The following is a 27038-nucleotide window of genomic DNA, read 5'->3' as shown; positions in this document are numbered from 1 at the left end:
AGAGGCAGCATGACATCGTGGCGGGGGGAACAAACAACTCAACCTGGAAGTGATAATTAGTACATTTGCTTGAATATATCACACACGTTCACTATGAGATTCAGTTCTCTCATGACTTATAAGAGGATGATCAATCTACTTTATATACTTGTAAAGATTTCACGTGATAGCTTACAGAAGAAGATCTACTACAGGGCCTACCGCTTAACAACTCTGATATATGTCCTGGAATTTCTGGGATAATTCTACTCTCAAACCTTCTGTTTTATAGTCCCCATAGTTATTGGGCCATATGTGCTGATTACCTTGGGGGGATATGTGGCCATTGTGCAAAGGGGAGGTATTCTGCTCCTATATGTGAAAATGTGTCTGAGGTTGTAAAGGGTGGCATGGTGACTTGAGCACCTGTAGACTGCTTGTCTCACAGTTCTAGGTACAGGGTCAAGTTTGTAAGAGCTCAGATCCATTTGAGTTCCTCTGGATCTGACAACAGCAAATATAAAGTAAGATCATAACCCTGATCCTGTGGAAGAAACAGACTCTGTTTTAGAGGGCAGAGCAAGAGAGCTTCATTGAAAAAAATTTTTTTTTAAATTTCCCTCTACCTTGCAAAAGTGGCCAGTGAAATAGCAGCAAGCTTGATTGACTCTTCGGGAAATGATAATTGGGACTTTTTAAGGACTCTGTTAGAAATGTAAAAAGCCTCTCTGGGATTGCTGTTGGAGTAGCAAATAATGTCCTCTGCAGTCCACTCAAATGATAGAAGAATGCTTAGGATTCTTAAAATATCCTTCCTTAGCTCTACTTCTAGACTACTAACCTAGTTAATTCGAGACCACTTTCAAATATGTTTAAGAGAAGAACAATTACTAAGCGTTATTTGTCAACACAAAAGAGATTTCTCAAATTCAGTCTTCTAAAACCTGAAGTCTGGGGCAAAATATATTTTCAGAGGTGGGAGCAAGAGTTTGGAGTCCTGTTTTCTCCATGGGAGTCTGCACCCATAGGAACATGTTAATATATGTGTTAATATATGACAGCTGAGTTTAATGAAAGAAAGTGAGTAGTCAGCAAATCCAGTTGGTCGAAGAAATATTAAAAAATCTATTTGTGTTAATGGGGAACAAACCTTGAATATGAATGTGCAAACCAAAACAAATCAGTTAAAATTTTTATTTATTTATTTTTTTAAGGAAAAGTAGCTTGCTCAAAACTGGGAATTAGAATGGTTTCTCAATCAGAATTAGCAATAAACCAATCAAATAGCAGTCACAAAGTCATAAGAGAAACATGGACTTACTGATTTTTAATGGGCTCTATATTTCCTAAATCTGATGTTAGGTCAGCCTCTGGATGTGGTGACTGGATTGAGTGGGAAGAAGACTGACGGTTATCCACTTGGTCACCCTTTCAAACTCTATCTAGGCTTGTGAGTTTATGATAATCTGTTGTATTTTGCTGAATCACTACAATACTGACTGTGGCAAAAATAAACTGCCCTTTCTTTCATTTTAGACAAAACCAAATTCACTCAAAGGCCCCGAGATAAAAAGAAATGACTGCATACATTTTTCCCATTGAGAAAAGATCAAGAAAATTCCACTAGTCACCCACTCACATTCATAAAAATGAACGATTATTCTTTCCTATAATAGTCCTAGTTTAAAATCAGCTGAAACTATAAATTTCAAATCCGACGGAATTTGATACTTAGCATATGTCTAAAAATTTACATTTAAATCTCGACATATTTTAAGATTCAAGTTTTTGCAATAGGTATAATTGGTTTTTAGTCAGTTTTCTAAAACTACCTAAAAAACGAGCACAGAAAGCTTATCTATGTGCTATCTTCTAACTTCTATGAAGATACCCAATTACCTGTTTCAATGCCCTCACATTATTGCTTCCTGGTGGACCAGGGGTAAAGAGGAGGGGAGATTTTCATGGCTCACACAACAGTCATAATTTGACAAATACTAAACCAAGTAACATACCTTCTGTATGTATTATGTATAAGTTATATAAATTTTGGATAATTGGTTTATATTAAAATAATATGCAATGTGTCCTTATCAATACAACTATGTGAATCTAAAATAGAAATGTCCCCCAATTCTGCAAGACTGGGCCTACTAAATACCACATTTGCTAGAAAAACATGCTTTAACCACTGATTTTAAGGTTTTCAAGTGCTGTCATGTCAAATGGATTCTTTGCATGGTTTTGACCTAGTCTTCTTGCCATTTTCTATATTAAAATTCCACTTGCATTAAACTATTTCCTGTAGATGCAGGCATGTTAGAAGGAATCACTTACTGGGATATTTACCAAAGAATAGATGAAAATAGGGGCACCTGGGTAGCTCAGTCGGTTAAGTGTCAGACTTCGGCTCAGGTCATAATCTCACAGTCCGTGGGTTTGAGCCCCACGATGGGCTCTGTGCTGACAGCTCAGAGCCTGGGGCCTGCTTCCGATTCTGTTTCTCCCTCTTCGTCTGCCCCTCCCCAGCTTTCAGTCTGTCTCTCTCAAAAAATAAGTAAACATTAAAAAAAAATTTAAAAGAACAGATGAAAATATTTGTTAGTATCAGCATTATAGCTTTTATGAATATGGTGCTGCCCAGAACATGCGGGCATTGAGTTCTCAGATGATTTCTAACCTCTATTTCTAAACTCTTTCCAATGAAAGTGTTAAGACTAAGGACACATGGATTCCCTTGTCACTTGCAAGGTGTGGTCTTCCCAGCTGAAGTCCATGAAGCCTCCTGTTTTGTGGTTAGTGTTGCATCAGAGTCGAAAGGAAGGTAGAAAATAAATAGTGTCAGCCACAATTATTCTTAAGAGTGGGAGATTATACTAAGAAATTGTAGACTGTGACAAAGGATGTTTCTCACTTGTCAAATGCGATGTCAAGAAGAGACAACAATAAATAACTAGTGAAGGGGAAAGTATCATGATTATCAGGAAGCCACGACTATGTCCCCCAGGTACTGACTGATGTTTTGCTGAGTTCACGAAGCCTTACACAAACTGACTGCACAGATGACAAACCTAGGTGATTTTTTTGTCACCTGTCTAGAAAATGGCAGACTTGGGGTTCCAACCTCTTTGTAATACTTCATTCCTATTACACTGGGTGGTCTGATACACCAGAGGACTTTTTTTTTTTTTTTTCATTTAAATCCAAGTTAGTTAACATACAGTGTAATAATGATTTCAGGAATAGAATTTAGTAATTCATCACCTACATATAGCACCCAGTGCTCATCCCAACAAGTGTCCTCCTTAATGCTCCTTGACTATTTGGCCCATCCCCCCACCCAACATCCCTCAAGCAAACCTCAGTTTGTTCTTTGTATTTAAGTCTCTTATGGTTTGTCATCCTCTCTGTGTTTATACTATTTTTGCCCCTTCCCTTATGTTCATCTGTTTTGTATCTTAAATTCCACATATGAGTGAAATCATATATTTGTCTTTCTTACTTATTTCGCTTAGCATAATGCACTCTGGTTCCATCCATGTTGTTGCAAATGGCAGGATTTCATTCTTTTTTTTTTTTTTTTAATTTTTTTTTCAACGTTTATTTATTTTTGGGACAGAGAGAGACAGAGCATGAACAGGGGAGGGGCAGAGAGAGAGGGAGACACAGAATCGGAAACAGGCTCCAGGCTCTGAGCCATCAGCCCAGAGCCCGACGCGGGGCTCGAACTCACAGACCGCGAGATCGTGACCTGGCTGAAGTCGGACGCTTAACCGACTGCGCCACCCAGGCGCCCCAAGATTTCATTCTTTTTGATCATCGAGTAATATTCCACTGTGTGTACATATGTATGTATGTGTATGTATATACATATACATATATACCACATCTTCTTTATCCATTCATCCATCAATGGACATTTGGGCTCTTTTCATACTTTGGCTATTGTCGATAGCACTGCTATCGACATAGGGGTGCTAAACATAGGGGAGCACGTGCCCCTTTGAAACAGCATTCCTGTATCCTTTGGATAAATACCTAGTTGTACAATTGCTGGATCATAGGGTAGGTCTATTTTCAAATTTTTGAGGAACCTCCATACTGTTTTCCAGAGTGGCGGCACCAATTTGCATCCCTGTCAGCAGTGCAAAAGGGTTACCAGAGGACTTTTAAATCAGCTGTCTGTATCCTCAGAGGAGTAGGGAAGCACCACTGGGATGTAGCAGCTTCTTAGATGACAGCACACTGTTTTAAGACATAGTTTTTCAGGGAATGTTTGTACCTCTGCTTTAAAACCTAGCCTATCATGTATCAATAATGTTCACTACGTTTGTTTCTTAGACCCAACTAAGGACATTCAAAAGGGGAAGACGGTTCTTCAGGACAGTCTCTTGGGACACAAAAACTTCCAAAGAAAGATTCCAAGGCTTTTTCCAATAGTATGAAGCCCCTCCCCCCCACCTCCGCAAATTTATTTTCAATGCTTGCCTGTAGCTTGGCTTTGGCATTAAGTCAGCTATTACCTTAAGCAGAGGGGAAAACATCTTCAGTTGCAGTTGGCAAGACTAAGGGGAAGGAGGGGGGCAGTGAGGAGGGAGAAGACGGAAAGGAGCTGAACTCAGCCCAAACACAGCTCACATATGGGCGGCCTGACCCGGCAAAGACCTCAAAAGCCCTGCCAGTAGCCATTGAGTACGACCTCCAGGCGAACTTTTGATTTGTACCACGCAGCGTCAGGAAGAAGAAAGCCCAGGATGACACACGGCCAATTCTCTAGCATCCTGACTTGAACACCTGATTCACACATACAGTACCTGCCTCTGCCCCCTCCACCCAGCTTGGGTCAGAGGCCAATTCGTGAGGCAAGAAGGACGCGTTCTGACACCAAAGCACCATGACACACAGTCCTGACCTTCTCTGTCAGAGGCAAAATAAAAACATTTGGAAAGCATGTGAACAGAGTATTCTCGTATTAGTTTTTATTTGAGAACCTCACATAATTCCAAAAAACGGGAACATTGGCAACTTCAGCTCCAGAAATGTTCAAGATTCCTGTCACGGGACAACTACAAGTAAAAAATGAGGACCATGGGAAGCGTTAGTTAGGTGGGAAGCTGGCAGCCCACTTATGCCCCTGACAGAGCAATTCTGTCTCTGCGCCTGTCCACCCCATTTCCATAAAGATTTCCTAAAGAGAGGGCAGAATCCCCGGCTGAATAGAAACACGCATCGCCTTAAAATGTGTACATTGTCAAGGTTACGTTTCTGGACTAAGTGCTTATCTGGTAGTTCCACAAGACCCACTTCTTTTGCACTGGGATTCGAACTGTCTTTCAGACATAACTGCTTTCTCAACTACAATGCTGGCATTGGGTCCAATTAGATCTGAAGAAAAGGCTCCATTTTGTAAGTGGTCATTTAAATTGCAGACGTGGATTCAGCCTGCCAAACGTGTACATGCTATCATAAATCAACACCCGCATACATAGCAGGCCGCAGCGCTCTGAGACACCTCATTGGTATGCGAAGAGGCACAGCTATACTTTTCTTTCTTTCCAGCAGACAGCATCTCACCATTTTCATGGTTATTCTCTGAGCTTGTGAGCAGCAGAGGGAGAAAAGGTGGGGAAGAATACAGGCTCCAGGAATCCCAAGCCCAAACTTTTGTAAATTGCCTAGAGAAGCTGAAGAAGTTTCAGGGCCAAGATCTCCATCACAATGAGCAAGCCCTTTACTCAACACCCTTTATGGGAATGTATTGTCCTGGCTGTCGGAGGGTAAACAGCTGAGAAGTCACAGCCCATGCTTTACAGAGCTTTGTAAGCTAGAAGTGTGGGTACAAGAGGAGTAGGTGGTGAGCTGGTGAGAATGAAAAATGGTACAGCTGCCGTGGAAAGCAGTATGGAGATTCCTCAATAAATGAAACATAGAATTACCATACGATCCAGCAATTCCAGCTCTGGATATATACCTAGAAGAACTGAAAGCGAGGACTTAACCAGATAATTTGTAGGCCCATGTTCATAACAGCATCCTTCACAACAGGCAAAAGATGGAAACAGCCCAAGAGCCTACTAGCTGATGAACAGATAAACAAAATGTGGTACACACTGTTAAATTAATTAAACAAGGAGGCCATTAGACTGATGTGGCTCTAATGCCATGGCAGCCTACGTAAGGAAACCTAGGTCTAAGTCTATAAATGCCTCAAGGTTACAAAATCAAAACAGCAAAGACAGCCAATCAGTAAGAGTCAATTAGGCTCTAAGTTATAGCCAATCAAATAATTTCCTTTCTTTGCTTCTGCACTTTCTTTAAATAAGTCTCTCCCCCGGCTCCTGTTGGTAAGTGCTCCCAACCATGTCCAGTGTGATACTGCCTGATTCTAATAGGAAAACACCCAAATAAACTCACTTTTTAATATGCCTCAGCTTATCATTTTAACATTTCACACAATGGAATATTATTCAAGCTATAAAAAGGAAGGAAAACCTTACACATGATACAAGAGTAATGAACCTGGAAGACTTTAAGCTAAGTTCAATAAGAGACCAAGATTACAAATACTGTATAATTCCAATTATATGAGGTACCCAGAATAATCAAATTAATAGAGACAGAAAATGGAAAGATAGTTACCAGGGGCTTAGAGGAGTGGGAATGGGGAATCACTGTATAATGGGTATGGAGTTTCAGCTGGAGAAGATAAAAACGTTTGGGGATGAATGGCAGAGATGATTACATATACAGCAATGTATATGTACTTAATGCTGGTGAACTTGAACTATCTATCTAAAATGGTTAAAATGCTAACTTTAAAAACATTTTATTAAAATTTTTTTTAATGTTTATTTTTGAGAGAGACAGACAGAATGCGAGTGGGTTAGAGGCAGAGAGATACACAGAATCCGAAGCAGGCTCCAGGCTCTGAGCCATCAGCACAGAGCCCGATGCGGGGCTCGAACTCATGAGCTATGAGATCATGACTTGAGCCAAAGTTGGACACTTAACCGGCTGAGCCACCCAGGCGCCCCCAGATGGATTTGAACTTGAATGCAAATTCTGTTACTTATTAGCTGTATGACCTTGTCCATGTTCTCAACATTTCTCCATGTCTTGGTTTCTTCTGTAATATAATTCCAATAACACCTTCAAAAGCTGTTATGAGAATTCATTATAACAATGTAACGCTCTTAAAGTGTGCCAATGGGAGAAGCTCCTAACACTATTAATTATAACAACAAATACGGCTGTGGAAGCTGAAGAAATGAGAAAGGCAAGAAGGAGATGCTAATGTGTGTTTTTAAATATTGTTCGCTGCTATTCTTTAAAACTCAAAAATGGAGCTCTCATTTTAGATAAAAATATTATTACTCATTATTCAGGTGACTTAATTTGCTCCCTCAGAAGCTGCCCACTGACCTAGGATAAGGAAGGAAGATGGGAGTATTCAGAACAGGTATCAAAAACTCAGAATTCACCACCACGAACACATTGGTTGTGCCCTTAGCCAGCCGCCCAGTCCCCCTGCTTCTCCATGTCTGACCTACTTATCTGCATGTGTCAAACACCTCTCTATGAGGAAGAAAAGTCTTGACAGATTAGATACAGTAACAGATTCTCTACAGGAGCACACTCCTGTATCAATATGGACAACTGAGAATTGTCTGTCTCTGTTTGTTTGAATGGGAGAATAAAAAGGTTTTATGTACCAGCTTTGGGGTACAGATGGGACTAGTTTCTCATCAGCCTGGGAAGGGTTGATAGAGGAGGTGAGATGTGAGCTGTGAACTAAGGAATGGCGGCAGTACTTTGGAACAATAAAGGCAACCTGCCAAGTCCCCCCCAAATCGGAAGCAGACTAGAAGGCTGGCCTGGGGCTTGAAGCCAGGTGGGTCCTGATTCTAGTGCTGGTACTGTGCTAGACACATTCCTCCAGGCTGCACACCAGAAACTTCTTCCTTAAAGGCCCACAGAAGTCTTGCTGGAATCCATTAAAACATTGTTTGAACCCTGGTGAACTTTTGGCTCAAGAAGAGAGGAGGCTCATGTTTGCAGCAGAAGGTTCATCTTGTCCTAGTACAAAAAGATTTTAGTATGAACCAACACAGAGGTTTTCCATGGCTTGTCTATCAATATTAACTTCTGAGCATTTCCAGCCCATCAGATTCTCCCACTAAGGGATGAAGCGTGCACCTTACTGTCCAGGGAATAGAATGACTCGGGGTGTAACTACTGTCCCGTAGGCAGTAGGCAGTAGCAAAATCATATCCATTTCTTAAGACATTTTTAAATGTATGAGCCCACACTGTAGTACCTTGTTAGAATTACTAATAATAATGGAAGATGGTAGAATTTTAAGGCAACTGCAGAACTATTGCCTTAATAGATTGTTTCCTATTATGGGAAAATATCTGGGATATTTCTTAGACAATTTCTAAACAACTAAAAGTCTGGACTTTTAAAATTTCTAAGAGCCTATGTCAATAATTTTACATTATCCCACAGAAGCTACACACACTTAATAAAGTCTACTTTTATGCACACTGAATCCCTGATTTAGAAATATACAAGCAATTTATAAAACTGTCGCCATATGCACAGTCATATATAGCATCCCTAAGAGGTCTCTGGTGGCCTTGACCGTTTTAGTTGCTTTATCCCCTAGTCAGGGCTAATTAGGTCAATAACAGAGACACCTAGACCAGACCAGATTGTCTTCCTGGGATTTAAAAAGTGACTGGAGACAGAGAAAGACAGAAGTCTTCGTCCAGATCTGGGCACATCTGTAGCTAAGGACCTCAAAGCTGCCCTAGTTTCTATGTTTCCCGAGGTCTGGCCCTTCAGCTTGCTCTTTGGTTCTAGCCACCCAGTAACTGTTTTTCTGAATAAATAGTTGATGGTCCTATCATTGATCTATCCCTTCAATAACCCTTTCTTTTAAATTTTAGTTGAACAGAATACATTTCTATTGCTTGTAACCAAATAACTTTAACAAAGAGATACATATTTTGCTAGGAGGGGCATTTGTTTTCCTATCCTGAAGCTAGGTGTATAGAAGAAAATTTTGTCAAGAGGTATGCCTCCAGCATTTTAAAAAGGGGAGAGGGGTGCTTGGGTGGCTCAGTTGGTTAAGTGTCCATCCGACTCTTGTTCTCGGCTCAGGTCATGATCTCGTGGTTCCTGAAATTGAGCCCTGCTTTGGGCTCTGCACTGATAGCATGGTGCCTGCTTGGGATTCTCTCTCTCCTTCTCTCTCTCTGCTCCTCCCCCACTTGTGCTCGCTCTCTCTCAAAAATAAATAAATTGATTAAAAAAATAAAACTAAAAGAGGAGAGAAAAAAAAGCAAAGGAGTTAAAGGTTTTGAGAAATCCTGAAGAAAAGAAACAGAAGTGAAGGAAATAATGCCAAAGGAAACCAATAGTAAATCTATAATATTCTGGACTTAAAAAGAAGTAGGCTTTAAAGACAGTACAAGGCTTGGGACACCTGGGTGACTCAGTCGGTTAAGTGTCCGACTTCGGCTCAGCTCATGATCTCATGGCTTGTGAATTTGAGCCCTGCGTCAGGCTCTGTGCTGACAGCTCAGAGCCTGGAGCCTGCTTCGGATTCTATGTCTCCCTCTCCTTCTGCCCCTCCCCCACTCACATTCTGTCTCTCTCTCTCAAAAACAAATAAACATTAAAAAAATTAAAAAAAAATAAAGACAGTACAAGGCTGGAATCAAGGGAAAGATAACAAAAATAAAATCCATACTTTCAACAATAAGAAATTGCACTATTTTCCTTTTAAAATCACCATTTGCACAGGTTAAGAGTTTGTATTTTCCTATCTTAAGGTTTTAAAAAACTTGAGTAGGTGCTCTTTATCTGATATTCAAAAGTATAAGCTTTCAAGCCTGACGCATCAGAGTCCAAATACTAACTCAGCCACTCCCAGGATATATGACCTTAAGCAAGCAAATTAACCCTTTGGGTTATAGATGGGGTTCGTGTGAGGTTTGGGTCAAGCACTCGGCACAGTGCCCGGCATGGTTAGCGCTCAGTATATGAGGTGGACTATTTTATTATTCTTACAATTACCATGATGATGATTTTAACTCTTTGCCCTTGCCCATAAAAATATCTAGCCTATGTATCCTTTGGGGAATGGTCAGAGATACAGAGAGCTGCAGAGTCAGCCTGTCCAGGTAGTGATGCAGGCTTAGAAGTGTCCACGCCATCTCATGGCTGGAGCAACTATTCAGCTTTATCAAATGGCTACTACGTCCTAGTGCAGACCAAATATTGCAGATCTAATTTTTTAAAAGATATGTTGTGAATATGAACTTTTCTTGGAAATATATTTACATATTGGCAACTAATTCAAATTTTTACAAAACCAGACTACAGCCTCTGAGGAAAAGTTGTCAGTGGCAGATATATTTGGTTGGAGGATTGCTAGTTTGCAACCTCTGCTTCAGGGCTATTATAATCATCTCGGGAGAAAACGAAAACTATACTCCAAATTATAGAGAGAAACCTGGAGAATACTTGGGAAAATACCAGGCCATGCTTACATAGCCCTGATGAAACCATTCTATACACACACTCCCTAAGAAAGCATGTTTTAATGGGGCGCCTAGGTGGTTCAGTTGGTGAAGCATCCGACCCTTGGTTTTGGCTCATGTCATGATCTCACGGTTTCGTGGGTTCAAGCCCCACATTGGGGTCTGTTCTGGCAGTGCGGAACCTGCTTGGGATTTTCTGACTCCCTCTCTCTCCCCCTCTCTTACTTACCCTGTCTCAAAATAAATAAATAAACTTTAAAAGTAGTATGTTTTAAATGAGCATAAAAATGTTTCTCTGAAAAAAACCCATGCGTGAAGAGACTCAGTATTCTTCTGACCTGATGGTATCCTACTCCCTTCCAAATACCTCGTCAGCACTAGCTGCACATACCCTGCTCAGAGCATACCTGGGGGAGGGAGAGGGCAGGGGCCAGTAGAGCTGAACTTGCTTCACCATTGAGTATATCTTTGCCTTAACTAGCCGAATTGAATTGTATCCTTTACCCCAGCAAACCATGTCCTTGCAATCACTATGCATAAGAAGAAAAAAGAAAAAAAAATTCATCCGTACCTAGGTCACATAAAAATCTAGACTGGAAATGGCTGCAAGACATCGTATCATTTTACTCAATAAAAAGCTGTTTGCATGAATGGGAGAATCAACAAATTAACAAGTCTTTCTGACAACCAACAGTAATACTGAAGTTTCTCCCTCAGAAGCTGAGAGTACCCAATGTGAAGAAGACAGCAGTCAAATATGCGGTAGTTAAGAGCTTGGGAAAGCAAAACACTGGCTATGTTCTTTCATTTCAATGTGACTTTGGCCATTTCTTCCCAAGCTTTCCTAACTCCCCACTCACTTTTTCCCTAAAATACTTGTTTGTTTCTTTAAATCACCTGTCACTCTCCTGGCAAAGAAACTAAAGTTATACTCAAACTTAGTCATAAACCTAAGTGCACATGGGACTAGCCAGCCACCAGTTCCTGGCCACTGTGTGATTGCTACAGCCTGCAGGTGCAATAGGTTTGCACTTGGCATTTCTGCAGGAATGGAAGTGGTGTGTGTTAAGTTTTTTAGAATGTTTATTGTTGGCAAGGTTTTCCACTTGTATTTTCTTTTATAGTACAACAATTTTTAAGTGAATGGAATGTTCGGTGATAATTTGGCCACAAGGGAGGGAAATTTAGCTCAGGGACTGAAATGTACTCAATAATGGTAAAAGAGACCAACAAAATGAATAAATAATTCAAATCAGAAGAATGCTTTAAACGCTACAGGTCCTTAAAATCACACATACAAAAAGCACTTGCCGTTAATTAACTTGCCGTTAATAATCCAAGCACTGTACTTGGAGCCAGAAGACATCCAGCTTTGAATCTGGGCTCCACTACTTGCTTGCTCAGAGACCTTGGGTAAGTCACATGCCTGCTCTGATGCTCCGTGTCTTTAGAAACCGAGTGAGGAGATTCAGCTGGTGATCTCCAAGGTTTCTTTCAAAGCCACTGTTTTGTGATTAGCTTTGGAAAGAGGTTCAAAACATTTCCCAAGCCCTCTGAATTTGTCTTCGCCTCTGGGTTCTGTTAACCACACAGATCGTTTCTTGCCTTTCTGTCTAGATTTCTCAGATTCTTAAGTGTTCCCTTGGATCGAAAATAGGCATCCCACAGCAAAAACACTTTGTACCTTCCTGATTTGAACTCCTCAAGGCAGTACAACCAAGAGGCAATAGAAAGAACAGGTGGGTGTATGACACTAATTTTAGGTGTCTGGGTGGATTTTCCTGATACTGGCAAGTAGCCCTTCCTACGAATGTTCCAGGAGAGTCTGTGGCAACCATGAGCATGTTAAAACTTGGGTAAAATTATGTTCATGGCTCAAAATCTGGAAGGTACCTGATGCTTTAAATTGTTTTTATTAAGGATTTTGGTAATTAAAGTAGCTACAACATTAAAAAAAAAACTATACCTTTATTTGATATTTCTTTGGAAATATGCCAATCAGCTAGTGTACAATTACTTACTAATTACCCTTCATATTTACATTTGAGTTTTCATATTAAAAATTTTGTTTTAATGTTTTTTTTTTTATTTTTTGAGAGACAGAGATACAGTGTGAATAGGGTAGGGACAGAAGGAGAAGGAAACACAGAATCCAAAGCAGGCTCCAGGCTCTGAGCTGTCAGCACAGAGGCTGATGTGGGGTTCAAACTCACAGACCATGAAATCATGACCTGAGCCGAAGTAGGATGCTTAACTGACTGAACCACCCAGTTTCACATTTTTAAACAATTATATGAAGTGACTTCAGACACCCAGTTTCAAAAAGGTTTCCTGATTTTTATTTTACTATTTAACTTTTTTTTTTCTAAACCTAAGGAAAAGTTTCAAATCTTTCAAATTTCTCATATACTTAAACTTTGCATTTCAAGTTTCTGGGAGGACCTATGACCACAAACTTAATAATTATATTAATTATGGAGAGAACTGAACTAATTAAAACTATGTCTGAGGATCATCTACTTGAACCATGGAATATCCTGTAGGAGCAAACATTCTTCAGATCTATTTTCTAATATACATTTGGGGAAAAAAGTACATCATACTGGAATCCTGACTGATATTTATGGTCTTTGGAAACCTTGCATTTTGTGAGACTAATCCCAGGAAGGATCTAAGGGCTTCAGCAATGAGAGTTAATCCAGAGAATCTGATATGGGTGATGTACTAAGCAAGCCAACAGTTATGTTGATGGCAAAGGTTCTGGGTAGACCTGGCCAATCCCCTAAGTCATGGTAAATAAAGAATGGATGGCAGGAGTCCCCAAATTCTAAAGTGTTTCTAGCCTAGTATCATAAAACAAACAAAAAAATTAACTTATATAAATGGACTTTGTTTCAGCCTGAAGGAAATGAGAACAAGGCACAAATAAATTAAAATAAACTGAGGGTTGATGGGGGGTGTGGGGAGAGGGGAAAATGGGTGATGGGCATCTAGGAGGGCACTTGTTGGGATGAGCACTGGGTGTTGTATGTAAGCGATGAATCACGGGAATCTACTCCCAAACCCAAGAGCACAATATATACACTGTATGTCAGCCAACTTGACAATAAATTATATTTTTAAAAAGGTAAAAAAAAAGACATTCAGGATGAGTAATTTTTGTGATTTAGAGAGGGTTTGGTCATCGGAGACAAAAACAGTCAACAGAGAGATTTATTGATTTGTCGATTCATCCACACAACTGTCTCCTATTGTGCAAATCAATCTAAATACACAAAGAATAAGGTGGGGGTCTGCCAGTAAGGGGGTCTCAGTTTAACTGGTGAGATGGTCATGAAAATTAATATAAAGACAAAGGAAACAAGAAAGTAACAGGTACAAGAGATGAGAATGAATATTAATTCCCCTGGGAAGTTTCCCTGAAAGACTGAGTGCTGGGGAAAAGATAACTTGAGGGGGGACATCAAGGCCTTCCAGCCTCCTCAAAAGTAAATTCCAACACTCTTCCTACCTGCTTCCACTGCATCCTGTACATGGAGTGTATCTCTAGTTTCTAGCCAGATGCCTAGCATTAGATGCTCAATAAACTGAATGACTGAATCAACAATACTTGATCTCTAATCCTCATTTCCCTCCTCTATAAAAATGGTAGCATTACAATCCCCCACGGGCTCACGAGAGAATTAAAGGAGGTAACATATGTAAAGTGCTTACACGGCACACTGCCTGGTAGGTGAACAGCTTAATAAAGATCAGCTCTTATTATTAATGAGGCATTCTTACCTTTTCATAGGCGAGAAAAATGAGGCTTAAAGAGCTGATATATTACTCCATGATCACACAGATAGTAAGTTTAGAAGTCAGACTTCAGCTTATATTTGACTAAGTCCCAAACTCATCTTCTCCCTCTTTTTACATGCTGCTCCTGCTGATTATAGTTATTTGTGTTTGAGCCTCATCATCTTAAGACTGGAAGTCTTTTGAAGACAAGGATCATGACTGTCCAAGAAAGACAGATATTATATGTTTTCACTCATATGTGGATCTTGAGAAACTTAAAAGAATCCATGGGGCGAGGGGGGTGGAAATAGATGCAAACAGAGAGGGAGGGAGGCAAACCATAAGAGACTCTTAAATACAGAGAACAAACTGAAGGTGGACGGTGGGGGGGGGGGCGTGGGGGTGAAGGAAAATGGGTGATGGGCATTGAGGAGGGCACTTGTTGGAATGAGCACTGGGTGTTGTATGTAAGCCAATTTGACAATAAATTATATTAAAAAAATTGATTGAGGCTAGCTGGACCTCAAATACCTCAAATGCAAAATGAAGCATTAAATTGTAAGACTGTAAATTCTCATTTTAGTTTCAAACTGTCTTCTGTGAAATCACTCAGTGAATTAAGGAGCAGAGTTAATATCTGATACAGCTAAACAGATCATGCTTTGTTGAAAATTTACTATACTAGGAAAATACCTTCTCAAGTCCAAATTTGCTTCACTCAAAAGAAAAAAAAAAAAAAGGAAAGATGTGCGCCTTCCAGTTTGATGTCACTATCCATTCATTCAGCATATATTCATTCAAGACCTGTCGTGTGCCAATTTCTAAATCAGTTTTAATACATACAGATAATTAGGGTCATAAATGAGTTCTTGAAACAATAATGAATGAAGACAGCACCCTTGTAGAATAATGGGTTAGTCATATTAACTCTGTCAAATAGTGAGGTCACGTTCTATTTAAGGTCACAGAAAACACAGCCTTTAGATTTAGTCCATAGACTTTTGAATCTTTGTACTACATTTTTAAAACAATGTTCTTTTTTTAAAAAAATGTTTTAATTATTCTTTGAGAGAGACAGAGAGACAGAGAGAGAGAGAAAGAGAGAGAGAGACAGAGACAGAGAGAGAGAGCAGGGGAAGGGCAGGGAGAGAGGGAGACACAGAAACCAAAGCAGGCTCCAGGCTGACCTATCAGGAAAGAGCCTGATGCAGGGCTCGAACCCATGGACTGTAAGATCATGACCTGAGCCAGTTTTGGATCCCCATCCAACTGAGCCGCCCAGGTGCCCCTAAAAACACCTTTCTTGAGGTATAATTCACATACCATAAAATTCACCCACTTAAAGTGTACATTTAATGGTTTTAGTACATTCATGGAATTGTGTAACTATCACCAACACTGGTTTAGAACATTCTCATTACCCCCAAAAGAAAGCCCATACTCATTAGCAGTCACTCCCCATTACTCTAATCCCCAGCCTTAAGCAAGCGCTAATTTACTTTTTGTCTCGATAGAATTGGCTTCTTTCACTTTAGCATAGTGTTTTGAAAGTTCATTCGTGTTATAGAGTGTATCCACGCTTCATTCCTTTTTATTGTAGAATAATATTCCATATAGATGGACCACATTTTATTTATCCTTTCATCAGTTGGTGGACATTTGGGTTGTTTCTGCTTTTTGGCTATTATGAATAATGCTGCTATAAATAACTGAGTATAATTTTGCGTGTGTGTGGACATATGCTTTTATTTCTCTTGGGTATATACCTAAGAGTGGAATTGCCTGTTCATATGGTAACTCTGTTTAACATTTTGAGGAACTGCCAGACTGTTTTCTAAAGCAGCTGTACTATTCTGCACAACATTTCAAGACACACACACACACACACACACACACACACAAATAACTATTTGGTGTAAATGTTGCAGTAGTTCTAATGGAATACCGGCATAGGTAATAAGATGATTCTCCAAAGTTAGAAACAAAAAATAGAAGCAGGGCATATTTTTTAGTTTAGCTACGACTGCTGTAGGACAATCCTAAAATTTGTATGGAACCAGAAAAGACCCCCGAATAGACAAAGTAATGTTGAAAAAGAAAAACAAAGCTGGAGACATCACAATTCTGGACTTTATGGTGTATTACAAAGCTGTAATCATAAAGACAGTATGGAATGGGCACAAAAACAGACACATAGATCAATGGAACAGAATAGGGAACCCAGAAGTGGACCCTCAAACATATGGCTGACTAATCTTTGACAAAGCAGGAAAGAATATCCAATGGGGAAAAAAAGTTCTCTTCAGCAAATGGTACTGGGAAAACTGGACAGTGAGAAGAATGAACCTGGACCATGTTCTGAAACAATACTCCTTGAGAGGTAGGCTTGAGTCCTGGTCATCACTATATATTAAGGGATACCCTAGTGACTAAGAGTGAGTATTAAGTATTTTTTGAACAAATAAATAGCTCCAAGAAGTCACTGTGCAGTAAAGGATAACCTCTGCCCAAAGAGATGTGTGGCTTTTACCCTTGGCTCCTGGGAGGTAATCTCTAAACCTTTGTAATTTCCTGACCAATAGGGTGTTTTTGTTTGTCTGAGAGCTGTGGGCCATGCCAGAGAGTCTATGCTAATAATGTGATTTATGGTGAGGGCTTTGGGCCACATGGTATCAACTCAACCTCTGGAGAGGCTGGAGACTAAGGTCAGCCATGCAGGTGGTCAACTACGTCTATGTGAGCAAACCTCAATAAAAACTCTGGACGCCAAGACTTGGGTGGTGCCCTGCTTGACAATACTCCATGTGTATTGTCACACATCGTTGCTAGGAGAAGCAAGTGCAGTCTACACAACTCTACTGGGTGAGGACAACTGGCTGTTCTGTAGCTGAACTCTTCTGGAGCCTGCTCTATGCACTTCTTCCTTTGGCTGATTTTCATCAGTATCCTTTTGCTGTAACAAACTGTAACTCTGCGTACAACAGCTTTCAGTGAATTCTGTGGGTCCTTCTAGTGAATTATCAAACCCGAGGTTTGGAGACGCCCAACTTGAAGCTGGTATGAAGTGAGGGTAGTCTTGGGGAATCTCAAACTTTGTAGTTGCTAACCATACTGAAACACTCTTAAAGATAATTAGGTAAAATTTAGTACATTTAGTATTTTTGCAAAGAAGTGGCCCGAAGAATCATCCATGAAGCAAAGCACAATGAGATGACTGAAGAAAGTTGCCAGATCCTGGCAGGGCTTTCATTTAACGAAACACAGAATCCTAAGAGATAGGGCTCCTTTCCTGAGTTATACACAGCTATATCCCTACTAACAATGAGGTGTTCTCACTGAAACTATGCTTCATTGTGAAAATATCTTTTCCCAGAAGAAAGAGTGACACACAAGAGAGAAAACAGGATTTTAATTGCAGCTTTACCTTTTGGTAGTTGTATGAACTTCTGTGGGCCACAATCGCCCCGGTTGTAAAATAGAAATGATGAAGAGATCCCAAAGAATTGGCACAAACACATGGTGAAATACACAGTGTACTCTGAAGGCTATATGACACAGAAAAGGATAACAATTTGAATTTTTTTCTACATTAGATTCACTCTGTCTTCATCTACTTCACTAAATCTCTTTGGGAAAACAAAATCTGTCTTTCCCAGCCACGCTTAATTTCAAAGGGCAAACTGAATGGATACAACTTTCAAAAAAGGTTTTCTATGAACGCTATAGGAAGAAAGGTTTCCCACCTCACAAACTGAATAGCAAGATGGAAAAAAACATTCCAATATAACAGAGAAACGTTTTCCATGAGTAGACATGATACATGAGTTAAAAAAAAAGGATCTAACAGGGATGGCAGGAAGGATATATCATGAGATGAATGAGGACCTAGGAAATGTCACTTTTTATATCTCTTAGCTCTTCAAAGACAGAGGATACCTCAAGGAGCTTTAAAATGGTATGCATTAGTTTCACTTCAGTTTTCTCCTGAAAGAGACAAACATTTAGATTGACTTGTTACCTAACTAGTACGTGGCCCCCGAGAAGGTTAACCATGCATAAACAGGCCTGTGACTATAAAAACTCAATGGAAACACACCTTTCGATTAAAAAGGCAGAGTTAAGAGGGGGAGAAAAAGGATGCAAAATCCCTGCGTGAATATCATATGGCAGACAGACACGATACATGCATTGCTTTCTCGTTGCTCACCACTGCCTAAAACCAATGCCCGACCCTCGTCCTATGTTTCATTCCCAGGAAGGGCCGCACCATACGCACACACATTGTTCGAACTAGAAAACCAGGCACGATCTTCAGCTCTCATTTTTCTCTCCTGCTGCATTTAACGAGTCACCCAGTCCATGGATTCCATCTCCTAATTTGTATTAAAATCTCTCCTCATCCCACCAACAATTTCTGCCCCCTTCCAATCTTTTGCCCTCACTGCAGACACAGTTCTCTTTCTGAAATACACATCGTACCCTATCTTACGTCTCCTTGAGTTATTTCAAAGGCACTCTTTTGCCCTCAATATTACAAGTCCCCAGTCTTCTTAATACACCTGACACATCTCCTCATGACATAGGCCTTGATGCCCTCTTTAGTCCTTTATCCTTCCACTGTCATTCAATTCTAGCCACTGGTTAAAGTCTTTTCAGTTCTCTTCCTCTGAGCAGGTCTTGACCCCATGCCTTAGTTAAATATCCCACCTGTCGGCCACAGGCTAATTTCCCCTATGTGGTTCCTACGCACTATGAGAAATATATGTATGGGGCGCCTGGGTGGCTCAGTTGGTCAAGCGTCTGACTTTGGCTCAGGTCATTATCTTGCAGTTTGTGAGACTGAGCCCCACATCAGGCACAGAGACTGCTTTGAATTTTCTGCCCCCCCCCCGCCCCCTACCCTTTCCCTTCTCTCTCTTTCTCTCTCAAAAATAAATAAAAACATTTAAAAAAGTAGATGCATATACACATACATATGTGTGTATATATGTATATGTCTGTACTACTATATAGAAATAAACAGAGATGTATGCTATTGTGGGTTGAATTGTGCCTCCCCAAAAGATGTTGAAGTTCTCTCACCACTCCCTCCCCTCCTCACCTACAAATGCAATCTTATTTGGAAAGAGCCTCTTTGCAGATATAACCAAGTTAAGATGAGGTCATACTCAATTACAAAGGGCCCTAATCCAATATCACTGGTGTTCTTATATGAAGAGACACCAGAAGAAGGCCATGTAAAGGCAAAACAACAGGCACAAGGGAAGATGGACCTGTGAAGACGAAGGCAAAGATTGATGGCCGCTATTAGAAGCTAGGAAAAGGCAAAGCAAGAGTCTACCCAGAGGCTCAGAGGAAGCATGGCTTGGAGGACACTAGCTTCCAGAATCGTGAAAGAATAAACTTCTGTTGTCTTACGCCACCCAGTAAAGAAACCCACTGTATAAAGAAATTTGGGCTTTCTTTACCCTGAAACTAAAGCACACAATATAAATGATTACAGCAGGTAAATGAAGCCAAATCCATACTCTACAAAGAGCACTCTGTTTACAGTGAGGAGAATATAGTTGAGTGACTCGAATGTACATTTTTTTTTAAATATTTTTTTTTCAACGTTTATTTATTTTTGGGACAGAGAGAGACAGAGCATGAACGGGGGAGGGGCAGAGAGAGAGGGAGACACAGAATCGGAAACAGGCTCCAGGCTCTGAGCCACCATCAGCCCAGAGCCCGACGCGGGGCTCGAACTCCCGGACCGCGAGATCGTGACCTGGCTGAAGTCGGACGCTCAACCGACTGCGCCACCCAGGCGCCCCTCGAATGTACATTTTTGTATTCAGGGAGAGGCATGTAGTATAGTGACGACAGTAAAATTTTCTGTATATTTGTCAGATCTCTCCTCAGAGTGTAAGTTCAGAGACTGTTGTTTTCTCCTCTTCATTCATCTATCTTCAGTATCGAGCACACCCACAGGTAATTCCTAAGTAAATATTTGTCACATGAATAATTTTTTTTAAATAACTAAATTATTCACAATAACCCTACAAAAGTATCACTCCTGAAGGAAAAGGTCTTGCTTAACTTTGTCTCCTCAGTACTCAACATCTAGCAATGTTTTTGGAAGAAGAAATTGAAACAATGTTCAGAAACTAAGTTACTTGCCAAAATTTAACTAGTAAGTAGTAGCTCACTTAACACTTCATCTTTACTGTATCACAGGGAGGAGACAGAAAGAAAGAATACACATTAAATCTTTTAAGCACAGACCATGCTTCCACATGGAAGTAGATGGCAAAACACAGAAGGAAAATGGCCAAGTCTTTGTTTCTGACATCACCACTGTTAGAATAACTGGTAGACATTTGATACTGGTGACTTAGGTCACAGACAGAGATGGAGAAATAATCATCCCATTTAATTCATTTCTAACTACTCACCTCAGGAGTTATTAAAAATGGAAAGAACTTCTGTGTTAGAAGCATGGTTCATTGTAACATTGCCATAGTATAGATGTCAAAACCCCATGATCCACTTTGCAGCTTACTTTTTAATTGTATTATTCATTTTGAAACAATATTCTATTCTACAAGGTATTACTTAGAAAAAATTCTTCTTTTCTTTTTCGAAATGCTTTATTTTCTAAAATAGCAATAAGCAATATTACAAATGTGTGGATTCATTACAAAAGATCTGGTTTATAATGGCACTTTGTCTTTTTCTGATGTACATGTATTAGGTAGCAACTGACGAATTTCATTAATTATAAAAATAAAGCACACTTTTCTGAATTTGACTTCAAAATAACCTCAAAATTATTTTTAACAGCAGCGTATGTTCTATCTGTAAATTTATGCTACTCACTTTTATACATTTAAAACAGAAACCAGCTTTGTGCTTTACGGCAAATATACATGGGGCAATTTGGATAATGCAAATAAATGAATAACAGCAGTACTAATAGAGCTGATCCTATTTGTGATGGCTCATTAACTCTGGACAGGATGCAATTCACTCCCCTGGATCAGGAGCTGATAATGGTACAATGTGGAGCTATTAGTAAAAGAAGGTTGCCACAGGAAATTAACGGAAGGTCTGTTCACTCATTGGGAAGTCAGTATCCCCTTTTGTACGTATAACTGCATTAACCCAGGCACTCAGAAAAGTCAGCGGCAAGAAGTAGTTTGGGTACGACTACTACCACCGCTGCTGCGGCCGCCACTGCCGCTGTTACTACGACTGCTATTGGAGGCTCGCGTTTATCAAGCTCATGGTAAGCAATGTAAGCATCTAATTACTTAAGCCTTATAGAATTCCTATCAGGTAGTTACAAACCTTAGCTTCATTTTGCAGATGAGGAAACGGAGGCTTGGGAACGGGCTCCAAGCCACATACCAATGAATGGTGGCGCCTTGGTTCAAACGAGGCAGTCTGACTCCAGAGCCTTTTTTCCTAACTGTTCAGATGATGACAAACTCCATCCCTAACCCAGCCCTGCCTCAACTCCAACTTCATAGAAACTTGAACGACAACAAGCAAATAAGAATCCCAGGATTTCTGTCTGAGACGTAAGCTCAGAGACACCAACACAATGACTTCCCAGGAACAATGATCAGATTCTAGGATGAGAGGGAAAGGGGGAAATGTGGTTTGAAAAGATATATTCACTAAACCTGTTGTTTTCACGTATAAACGATAGCATTAAAGCTGAACAAAATTTTAGCCCATGGGATATGCTGATGAAATAACACAGGGAGCACAATCAAAAATGTTGATAAACACTGACATTCTGTGACCTCTAGCCTGCCATTAACAAGCTGTAAGATCCTGGGAAAATCATACCTAGGAGCAATATTCCTCGGGGCTGGACTAGATCTCAAAGGCAGTGTTTTCCAAATGTTGGTCTGGGAAGCACTATAACAATTTCTGTGCTCTGGAGGAAAAAAAAAACTAACTACAGTGTAGTAACTTTCTCATAAGCAGACCATATTCACGTTATTGTCCTTAATTCTGAAATCAGGTTGTTACTACATCCTTGTTATTAACATTTCAATTACGAAATGATGATGGTAAAGTACCTGATGGAAGTTCTCCTTTTCTTTTTTAATGCTTTTTAGCAGAACAAGAAGTTGCTTACTTCAGCTCTTTCTAGAAACTCTTCAAAGTTATGAAATCTCACACAGGGAACCAGAACTTTGATATATTTTGCAACTTAAAATGTTCAAGGTAGTCTACATTTTCATAGCACTTTACATATAGTTCATTAGATGTTTTCACACGAATTATCTCAGCGCTTGATAGTCTGCGAGACAATCTCATTTCCCACAGATTAAAAAATAGAATTCAGGAAGGTTAAGCAACTTGATTAAGGTTATGAAAGAAGAGCCAGATTCCAATCCATGGCCTTTGACTTTAAATCCTGTCTGTTTTTCTATCTGTAAGTGCTTCATAAATCTGACCAAACAACAGGATCATAAGGAGAGTGTTCTCTATACAGAGAACTAATAAATCCGAGTTTCTGGGGCACAGGGACGAAGAGTGGTATCTTTTAAGAGCTCTGCAAGTGATTCTGGTGTGCAGCCTCATTTGGGAACCATTCCTGAACATCAGATGGCGCCTGTCTCTGTCCACTCAGCCTCACCAGAAGGAGTAGGAGCACCAGACAGAGCTTGGTGTTTCTGGGCAAGTTCTATCACTGAACCTCAGTCCTTCATCTGTGACATGAAGAGAATGATGCCTAATAAGTAGCGTTGTAAATACAGTTGGCCCTTGAACAAGTTGAGATTTAGAGCTACCAACCCCCTTGCGCGGTTGAAAATCCACATGTAACTTTTGACTCTCCAAAAAAACTTAACTACTAATAGCCTACTGTTGACTGGAAGCCTTGCCAATAACATAAACAGTTGATTAAAAGTATGTTGTGTGTTATACATATTATGTACTGTGTTCTTCTAATAAAGTAAGCTAGAACCAAGAAAATCTTAAGAAAATCATCAGGAAAATACATTTTTAGCCCTGTACTGTATTTATCAAAACAGCAAGTTTATGTCATGTGTTTATAAGATGAAATGTCTATATCAATATTGCTTACTGATAGAAAGCACCATAGATGATATAGGCATTACTAACATTCAACATAAAAAATGAAGAGATATTGCACAATCTGTGTTTGTATGTAAGTTTTGATAAATTTTAATTTTTTATAATAGATGGGTGTGTATCTTAAGTCAGTAAATGATAAAATAGACTAGAATCTACACACATTTTGTGTATCCATGATATAATTAACCTTTTCTTAATTTTTCCATATTTCTAAATGTACACAGTTCATCTGTTTTTCCAAATTGTTGCAAATTTCCAATTTTTTTCCTAATGTATTTATTGACAAAAAAATCCATTTGTCAATGGACCCACAAAATTTGAAGCCATGCTGTTCACTTGTATGAGAAAAAATTATACATAAAGTGGCTGGGTATGGTAGTCACTCAAAAATGGAAGCTATATGGGGCTCAGTCAGTTAAGTGTCTGACTCTTGATTTTGGTTCAGGTCATGATCTCATGCTCACGAGATTGGCCCCGAGTTGAGCTTCCAGCACTGAGTGTGGAACCTGCTTAAGAGTCTCTCTCTCCCTCTCTCTCTCTCTCTCTCTCTCTCTCTCTCTTACCCTCCCCTGCTTTTGTGAGCATGTGCATGCACACACACACTCTCAAAAAAATGGAAGTTATCTTAGGATTAATATTACTACTACTATTACTAGAATGAGTATACTGCCCAATAAAATGCTCTAACATTTCTAAGAATAAGGTATTTATTATAAATGGTGATGATTACAGTATTTTCCTGAAGCAAATCCACAACAATTATAGACAACCCACTCATTCACAACCTTGGGACAGTTTCTAGGTCTCAGTTTCCTTTTCTCCTTGTCTGTGGATTTCTAAGTTATCTCCTGGCTCCAAATGTCTAAGACTCCACAGTTGTATTGAACAGTTAAAGGCCCAGTTTGAGGATGTGGTTCTTACTTGAGTATTCAATAGGTAAAACTGAAATAATTCGTACTTACAGGTGACAAGTCTCTATAGTTATGCTGTCATTTTCTATCAAGACAAGTCTGTCTCCAAAGCTGGATGTTAGCTTCTTTAGAGTTTATAATTCATATCTGTCTAGCATCAAAAATACTTGAAACAGTTTGCTGAAAAAGTTATAATAAGGCAAAAACAGAGCCAGAGAAAGAGCTAAGAATCTCTAACAAATGTGGTAGAAATGGAAGAGAAGGGAAAATAGGGCAGAGAAGATGATTTTTTTTTCAGGAAACTAGAAGAAACTATTGAATGTAAAAAAACTTCCCATTAAATTAGCATTGAGACTTTCGACAGTTTCAAAAATTATGAAAATACGACTTTTTCATAATGTTTCTTACTAAAGACTGAAAATATGAATGATCAATATGCAGATACAAGCTAAATAAAGGATTTTTTTCTAAGTAGAATGGGATTTATGTATTAAACTCTTTGAGGTAGTAGTGAGTGATTTTCTCATAGTGATTAACTTTACTCTTGTCCTTGTAAAAAACTATACACTGCATTTAAACATTCCATCCCTATTCCTCGATGATCTTGCTATTGTCTGTTCCTTCCCTCTTTTTATAAAACTCAAGTAGGTTTTAATCATGAAAACACAGGCTATTATGGTAATGGTAACAAGGATCCAAAATTATATCCATTACAAATTCATATTAAGTTGTAGTTTTTGATCCCTTGAGCATGATTAATTTGATTTATTGCTTTTACCCTTTGCTCTAGTTGTAATCAAAATGAAAACTTTTTCCTGGTTTTAGGTGTAGTTTTCTTGCTATTTCTTTGCTGTCACTGCTCTGGCCCAGGCTCCCACTTTGCCCCACCTTGGCTCCTCTAAGAGCCTCCTCTCAGCTGGTCTCTTTGGCTCTCAGGCCTTGCACTTCAAAGTCCTACAACTGTAGCTACATTAATCTTTCTGAAACAGAACTATGATTATGTCTTTTCTCCACCAAAACTCTTTCCTGGCCACCCATTGTTAGCCATAGTCCTATCTGCCATTCAAGTATCCACTGTTTTCTCCCAAACTAGCTGTCTTCTTACTGTGTTCTTGGGGGGTACTGTGCTCTTCAGCCAAACTATGTATTAGTGCCTATATGCAATCAGAGTTATCTCACCTCCTTTACCATGGTATTGCCTCTTTTCATATATTCTATAATTTACATTTGCACCCCCACAAATCCAACAAGTCACAATCCCAAGAATTGAAGGAGGCATGTTTATACTTATAACCAAATGTCCAGCACTACCACTCCATATTTAATATGTATAAAAATCTATTCTTTCACTGCTGAGATAGGATTCCCTTTCAGTTGCCAACGTATGTGAGGCCAGCTGGCAGGATTAGTCTAGAAAAGACAGGCCACGTTAAACTCCTATGCAACAGGAAGAAAGGAAACTTACTTTGCTGACCTGTCTTATTTATTTTGGTCCATTCATCATGGTACGACAGTGCAAACAGCTTTGCAGTAGATGTCAGGAGACATGGAATTTAGTCCCATTTCATGATCAATCATGTAACTTTCAGAAAACCACATAATTTGTCTGTCTTTTTTTTTCATTTACCAAATGGAAATCTGTTTTTATTCTAATAGTAAACACACAGAAGGGATAATTATTATTTTATTAGCCATTCCTTACAACATAACCTCTTTCCTCTATGTATTTGCTTTACAATTCCCTATCATTCCCAAAGCTTTTACAGATTTCATAATTCCATTTCAACATCAGTAAAAATCCCAGAGAAGGAAGCAAGCACTAAATATCACAAACAATGTTCAAATATCTCTTTTTAGGTTATTGATTAAATAATCCCTTAGGCCTTTCCTATGTCTACAATAGTAAGACTCTATATGCAAATTTGTATCTGAAATTCACGTTTCTTGTGTATAAAGCAATCTGCAGCCATGTATATATACATCATCTCCATCCTCCTACCTGAGAAGTGCTAGGACATACCACAATTTCCCTGTCTCATGCTTCTAGATCTTATGAAGGTTTAGCATGTCTGTCTCCCCTCTCATATGCAGAAAATCATGTCCGACATTTCACCTTTCTTGTAGTATTTCAATTACAGTTATTCCTTTTACATCGGAATATAGGTTTAGGTTTTCAGCAAACATGTGAATTCGGAGCGACTATTTACTGAAACATATTTTATGCTTATTCTTCTTACACTACTAGCTGTTATATTAGAGACTCCAAAGAGAGAAAAATTTCAACCAATATTATTTTGGGAGAAGCAAGGATTCTCAAAATGTCTACTTAGTGAAATATAAAAGTATATGGTCAGGTATAGCACACAAGAAATGATAGCAATTGCTTGTTCCAAAAACTATGCTGGTGATCCTAACCCAGGGTAGATTTTAAAATAAAGATGGCAGGGGCGCCTGGGTGGTGCAGTCGGTTGAGCGTCCGACTTCAGCCAGGTCACGATCTCGCGGTCCAGGAGTTCAAGCCCCGCGTCAGGCTCTGGGCTGATGGCTCAGAGCCTGGAGCCTGTTTCCGATTCTGTGTCTCCCTCTCTCTCTGCCCCTCCCCCGTTCATGCTCTGTCTGTCTCTGTCCCAAAAATAAATAAACGTTAAAAAAAAAAATTAAAAAAAAAAAGATGGCAGATGCATTGAAAACATTCTTTACTAACTTAACTACTAACTTT

At 39.4% G+C, this 27038-nt stretch overlaps 1 protein-coding gene across 8 annotated transcripts in view; it reads right to left on the bottom strand.

Moving 5' to 3' along the window:
• Positions 1–27038, bottom strand: part of ADAMTSL1 (ADAMTS like 1) — an 883534-nt gene that overhangs the window by 263812 nt on the left and 592684 nt on the right. The gene's annotated exons all lie outside the window — the stretch shown is intronic.

This window comes from Felis catus, chromosome D4 (genome assembly GCF_018350175.1).
Source record: "Felis catus isolate Fca126 chromosome D4, F.catus_Fca126_mat1.0, whole genome shotgun sequence".
NCBI lineage: Eukaryota > Metazoa > Chordata > Mammalia > Carnivora > Felidae > Felis > Felis catus.
The sequence above is the reverse complement of the archived record's forward strand: the minus strand, read 5'-3'. Positions and strand labels throughout refer to the sequence as shown.